Below are 7,177 nucleotides of genomic sequence, written 5' to 3'. Positions count from 1 at the left end.
ACTGACAAAGGCCCATTTGAACAGCTATCTCTAACTCAGGCCTTGGAAGAAAGCAAGATCCATTTAGGAGATCACAGGAACCTGACCTGACTTGCCATGCTCAGTTCCACCCAAGAGAAGTCACCCAGCCCAGGCAAAGAAGCCCTGCCCTTGGAGGAGTGACTTTCTTCACTCTGTAAACAGAGCCAGAGGCTGCCCCTCCCTACAGCAACCTTGACAATCAATTGAAATTCAGTAAACATAAATGCTGAGAATGGATCCAGACTGGGCTGTGTATCTCAGGAGCTAGCGCCTCAGGGAAAAGCAACTGTTTGCTGAGAGGCCTCAACCCTACCCAGAACCTAGCCTCATCACAGCATCTCAAAACTAGAAGAAACAGCCATCTCCCTCTTTTGTGATACTCAAAGCAGATCTCCTTCCCACTGAACTAGCCTGGGAGGAGGATCACAAAATTATGGGTAATGCCGAACATTTTTCTGCCTGCTCAAACAAACTGACGTAAGCAACTAATCAAGCCACAGGAAAAACAAACACCACAAGCAGACCAGAGACGCCACCAAGAGACTGGTTATGGACACAGGGGAGATAGAATATCTTCACATTCTACCCCCACAAAAATAATCAAAGAAGTCTTTTTGTACCTTTCTTTAATTTTAATTTTTTTTAAAAAATAATGTTTTCAATTAATCTTTTTCTTCTCATCATTATTATTTTAGGTGTAAATGTGTGTGTGTGTGTGCTTTTTTATAAAATCTCTTCTGACCTTTTGGTCCTTATTATTTTATTCTTTTCTTTTTTTTCTCTTTCTTTTTTGTGAGACTTAATTGTTATTCGGATCATCCCCAGATATTTACCCATCGTCGAATATTAGACATTATGCCCCGTTGTGTACAACTTAATCCAGAAATTTATTACTCAGTTCACAAACTCTTACGCTAAAATTCTTTAAGAGCAGTATTATCTCTCTTTATACCTATATAATTTTCAAGTAACTAATTTAAAGAATTTTTAGTTTTTCATGTCTCCTTTTTTTCCCCTCCCATCATCTCATCCTGTCCTTTTCGTCTCTCAATATCATCATTAAACACATAATTTTAAGTGTTTCACTTTTTAAATTTAAATTTTTGTATTTCCATTTTTTTTCTTAATCTTGCTTCTAGCATTCTGCCTAATCCATTTCCCTCTCTAAGATTAGGACTTGGTTAAATTCACACTCCTTTTAACTCTCCACATCCCTCTAATCCTATTTTTGCCCACATTTCCACCTAAAATTAATAATTTGTGATTTGCCAAATTCTTCTTTGCTGTTCTTAGCCCATTAAGCCATAGTTGTTTGATGTTGAATAAATTGTATCTGTTGAAAAATATTGTATCTGCAGACTTTTGTCTGTGCAACTACAGAACTTTGATGATACTTGCCTTAAAATTTTGTTCTAACAAAAAATTGGTGTGACTTTCATACCAACTGGGCAGAACAAACCGGAAAAACACAAGGAAAATTGCAAGTCCAGTTATCTGAACTCCCACTCAGGAAAATCATTTGACAGAATAGTTAATGTATAATCCAAAAGAGAGTTCCCAAAAATCTCTACAAACACTACTGGTAAACATGGTGAATGAAAAGATTGAAAACCTGCAAAGGATTCAATGTGAGCGTGATAGGGAGAGAGAGGCAAACCAAAGATTAATACTGGAATCTCATGAGAGTGAGGAAGCTCCTCAAAGATTGATACAGGAATTGCATGAGCAGGATCAGAACAGTCAAAGAGAAATACAGGAATTGCATGAGCAGGCTGAAAACAGTCAAAGAGAACTACAGGAAATGCATGAACATGAGGAAGCTAATCAAAGAGTAATACAGGACTTGGGAGAGCGGTATGACAAGAGACAAATATCAATAGAGGCATTCATGGAATCCATAAACAGAAAGCTGAAAGAATTCAGGGAGACCACAAAGGGAATGCTGAATGGATCCCAACAGAAGGAATGGGAGTACAAGGAAACCATAACCAATCAAGTACGTGATTTGAGAATAAACACAACACCAAATTAAGGAGGTAAAGAACTTCTTACAAGATCTAAAACAAAGCTCCAACAAAGAATTTGAAGCCATCAAAGCTGACCAATTAGAAGGAAAAGAAATTTAAAAAAACAAAGTAGAAAGTCTCTACAGTAGCTTATACCATGCAGAGGAGCAAATTTGAGGGATTGAGGACAGAGAAAGAACATACAACTATACAAGACAAATCCAAGAAATATGATAGATCTATTCAACATTTTGAAGACACTCACAGAAAACTTAATCTGAGGATAATGGGGGTAAAGCAGCACCTAGAGACAGAATTTAGTGGTCTAGGAAATTTAGTTAACATGATCCTAGCAGAGAACTTCCCAAACATGCAAAAAGATAGGCCTATTCAGATACAAGAAACTTTAGAACCGCAAATAGACCAGACTAGAGAAGGATATCTCACCATTACATTATAATCCATACAGGATCAATTCCAAGGAAAAAATCCTTAAAGCTGTCAAGTAAAAAAGATCAACTATTTACAAAGGGAAACCAATTAGAACCAGCTCAGATTTCTCAATCGAGACAATTAAATCAAGAAGAGCCTGGAATGATGTAGGCCATGTCCTAAGGAAAAACAACTATCAATCAATCATACTGTGCCCAGCTAAGCTCTCCTTCATAACTGAAGGTAAAATAAAAACATTCCATAGCAAAGAAAAACTGAAACAATGGATCTCCAACAAACTGGCCCAATAAAAAATACTTAACGATGTGCTACACATAGAAAACCAACAAGACCACAATAAAGACCAAGAAACTGCACCCAAACTGAGAATCCAAGAACTATAGGAAGAATCCAATTGCTCCAGCCCCCAAGAAGTTGGATAGCATTGCAGGAACTCCCAAACACTTCTCAGTCCTAACTCTCAACATTAATGGACTTAACTCTCCAATTAAGTGACAGACTGTTTAGTTGGATTAAAAAGCAAGATCCTTCTATCTGCTGCCTTCAGGAGTCACAACTTGCTCATACAAACAAACACATTTTGAAAGTGAAAGTCTGGAACAAATTCTACCAAGCAAGTGGTCCCCATAAAGAGGCTTGAATGGCAATCCTGATATCAGAAAAAATAGACTTCAAATTACAATTAGTGAGAAGACATAAAGAAGGTCTCAACATACTAATTAAGGGATCTCCCCTTCAGGAGGATATTACAATTCTAAATCTCTATTTGGCAAACAACGGATCACCCAGATTTATCCAAGAAACACTACTTTCCCTCAAATCTCACATAGATCCAAAGACATAAATTATAAAGTGTTTAAGTCACCACTATACCCACGAGATAGATCAAATCGGCAAAAACTCAACAGAGAAACTGCAGATCTAAACAACTGCATGGATCAACTAGATATAACAGACATCTACCAAATATTTCATCCAGCAGCATCAGAATACACGTTTTTCTCAGCATCACACGGAACAGTTTCCAAAATAGACCCCATTTTAGGTCATGAAGCAAACTTGTCCAAATTCAGAAACATTGAAGTTTTGCCATGCATTCTCTCACACCACAAGGGAATAAAATTAGAACTCAACACCAAAAGGCACCAATGAAAGTCCTGTAACACATGGAGGCTGAACAACATACTGTTGAATCACCAGTGTGTCATGGAAGAGATTAGTAAGTAAATTCAAATATTCATGATATTCAACAAAAATGAACACACAAATTACCAGCTCTTCTGGGATAGAGCAAAGGCAGTACTCAGATGGAAGTTGATAGCTCTGAGTTCCTACATCAACAAATTGGAGAGACCTTAAACCAACAATTTTATGAGATATCTGAACCTCCTTGAGAAAGAACAACAAGATAAACCCCAACCCAGTAGATGGAAAGAAATACTTAAAATTAAGTAGGAATTAAATGAATTAGAATTTTTAAAAAATCCGTAGAAAGAATCCACAAAACAAAGAGTTGGTTCTTCGAAAAATTAACTAAATTGAAAGACTGTTAGCAAATCTTATCAGAAAAAGAAAACACACCCAAATAAATAAATTCAGAGATGAGAATGGAAACATCACCACAGAAACAAGATTCAGAACATTATAAGGGAATGCTTCTCAAACCTTTATATTAATAAGTGTGAGAATGTGGCATAAATGGACCTTTTCCTAGCAAATATGGACATGCCAAAAATGAACCAAGATGAGATAAACCATCTTAACAGCCCCATATCAAGGATTGAAATAAAATCAGCAATAAGAGACCTTCTATCTAAGAAAATGCCAGCAACAGATGGATTTACAGCAGAATTCTACAAGTCCTTCAAAGCAGAGCTCAAACCAATAATCCTCCAACTCTTCAATGAAATTGAAAGGGAAAATTCACTACCGAACTCATTCTATGAAGCCATAATAACCCTTATTCCAAAAACAGGCAGGGACTCATCAAATAACAAGAACTATAGACTCATTTCTTTGATGAATATTAAGCAAAACTTCTCCACAAAATTTTGGCCAATTTACTTCAAAAATTCATCCAAAAAATCACGCATCACGATCTAACATGTTTCATTTCAGGGATGCAAATCTGGTTCAATATACACAAATCAATTAATATAACTCATCACATCAAAAAACAGCAAGGATAAGAACCACATAGTTATCTCAATAGATGCAGAAAAAGCATTTGAAAAGATCCATCAAACCCTTTATGATGATGGCTCTGAAAAAATTAGGAATCTAGGAAACATTACTCAATACAATAAAGGCTGTATATGACAAACCTACAGCCAGCATTATACTTAATGGTGGAAAAATAAACCCATTTCCTCTTAACTTAGGAATGAGACAAGGATGTCAACTCTCTACTTCTCGTCAACTTAGTATTAGAATGCTTAGCTACCGCAATAAGACAAGATGCAAACATAAAGGGGTTCCAAATTGGGAAAGATGAAATAAAACCCCTTGCAGCTGACATGATTTTAAAGAATCACACGGACTCCACTTCCAAATTACTGAAGCTGATTCAAAACTTTGGCAAAGAAGCAGGGTATAAAATTCACCCTCAATAATCAATGGATTATCTGTATGAAAACAATGAGTAAAGCGTGGGTGAAATCAGGAAGGCAATTCATAATAGTGCACAAAAAATAAAATATGTAGAAATTTACATAATCAAAGAAGTTTAGGACCTTTATGATGAAAACTTTAAAAACCTGAAAAAGGGAATCAAAACAGAACTTAGAAAGTGGAAAAATCTCCCAAGCTCCTGGATTGGAAGGATCAACATCGTGAAAATGGCACTACCTGCCAAGGCTATCTACAAATTCAATGCGATACCTATCAATATTCCAACCTCATTCTTCAACGAAATAGAAAAGGCAAACCAAAAATTCATATGGAACAATAAAAGACCCCGAATAGCTAAAACGATCCTCAACAGAAAGATCACTGCTGGAGGAATATCAATACCAAATTTCAAACACTACTACAAAGCTATAGTTATCAAAAGAGCTTGGTACTGACACAAGAACAGACCTCAGGACCAACGGAAGAGAATTGAAAACTCAGAAATGAACGAACAGACCTATAGCCACTTAATCCTCAATAAGGGAGCTAAAAAACTAGAATGGAAGAAAGACAGCCTCTTCAGTAAATGGTGCTGAAAAAATTGGTTAACTACTTGTAGAAAACTAAAGCTAGATCCTTATATATCACCCTGCAGCAGAATCAACTCCAAATGGATCAAAGACCTCGGGGTCAAAGCAGAAACTCTGAAAACATTACAGGAGAGAATATGAGCTACCCTATGTCTCCTTGGCACAAGCCGAAATTTTCTTAATAGACACCGAGAAACACAACAATTCACATAAATGTTGGACAAATGGGATTGCATGAAATTGCAGAACTTCTGCATTGTCAAAGGACATAGCTATCAAGATCAATTGAAATCTCACGGATTGGGAGAAATACTTCACTAGCCATACAATGGACAAGGGTCTCATATCTAAAATATACCGGAGACAAAAAATTGAATCCCCCAACAACAAATCTTCAAAGAAACAACTGCCCAATAAATAAGTGAGCAAAAGTCTTTTTTTCTTTTTTTAAAATTAAGTTTTTTATTGTAAAAATACTGTACAGAGGGGTTACAGTTACATGAACAAGGTAATGAGTACATTTCTTTTATTGTTATTATTTTCTTTCTTTTTTTAATTGTGAGAATACCATACAGAGGAGTTACAATTACATGGGCAAGATAACGGTACATTTCTTATCAAGCATTGTTGCCTCCTCTTTTTTTCCCTTCCCATCCATTCCCATAATCCCCCTACCTCCCCCAATCCGATTTTTACCTCCCCCACCCCGCCAAAGTTGTAAAGTTCGTTTTTCGACATAACCATTAATGCCTCTCCCCCACAGTATAACCCCTGCTTTCACTGTATTTGATGTTGGTATAATTTGTGGAGGGGAAGGACAAAAACAAATCGAGCTAAAGTCTTAAAGAGAAACTTCTCTGAAGAGGAAAGAAGGATTGCCAATAGACACATGAAGAAATACTCAACCTCCCTAGCCATAAAAGAAATGCAAACCAACACAACATTTAGATACCACCTCACCCAGTTAGAATGGCTATAATCAAGAACTCAAATTTAAAGAACAGATGTTCCAGGGGATGTGGAGAGAAGGGAACCATACTGCATTGTTGGTGGGAGTGTAAACTGATTCAACCACTTTGGAAAGTAGTATGGAGGTTCCTCAAAAGACTCCACATAGAGCTCCCCTATGACCCAACAATCCCACTTTTGGGCATTTATGCAAATGTTCACAAACAAAGCTATAAGCACAACCATGTTTATTGCAGATTTATTTACCAAAGGTAATATATAGAACCAACCCAGATGCCCCTCAGTAGATGAATGGATCAAGAAAATGTGGCATATATACAAAATGGAATTCTATGCCTCCATGAGAAAGAATGAAATTGCCCCATTTGTTAAGAAGTGGAAAGACTTGGAAAAAATAAATTAAGTGAAGTAAGCCAGGCCCAAAGATTTGTAGCTCCCATGGTATCCCTTATTTGCAGTAACTAATTTATGTCTGAGACCAAGGTAAGGATTCAATTTTTCTTTCTTGCGATTGTTCCTAACATACCT

The sequence above is a fragment of the Dipodomys merriami genome, unplaced genomic scaffold (genome assembly GCF_024711535.1).
Source record: "Dipodomys merriami isolate MVZ:Mamm:240054 unplaced genomic scaffold, mDipMer1.0.p SCAF_46, whole genome shotgun sequence".
Taxonomy (NCBI): Eukaryota; Metazoa; Chordata; class Mammalia; order Rodentia; family Heteromyidae; genus Dipodomys; species Dipodomys merriami.
This window is presented reverse-complemented; position numbering follows the sequence as displayed.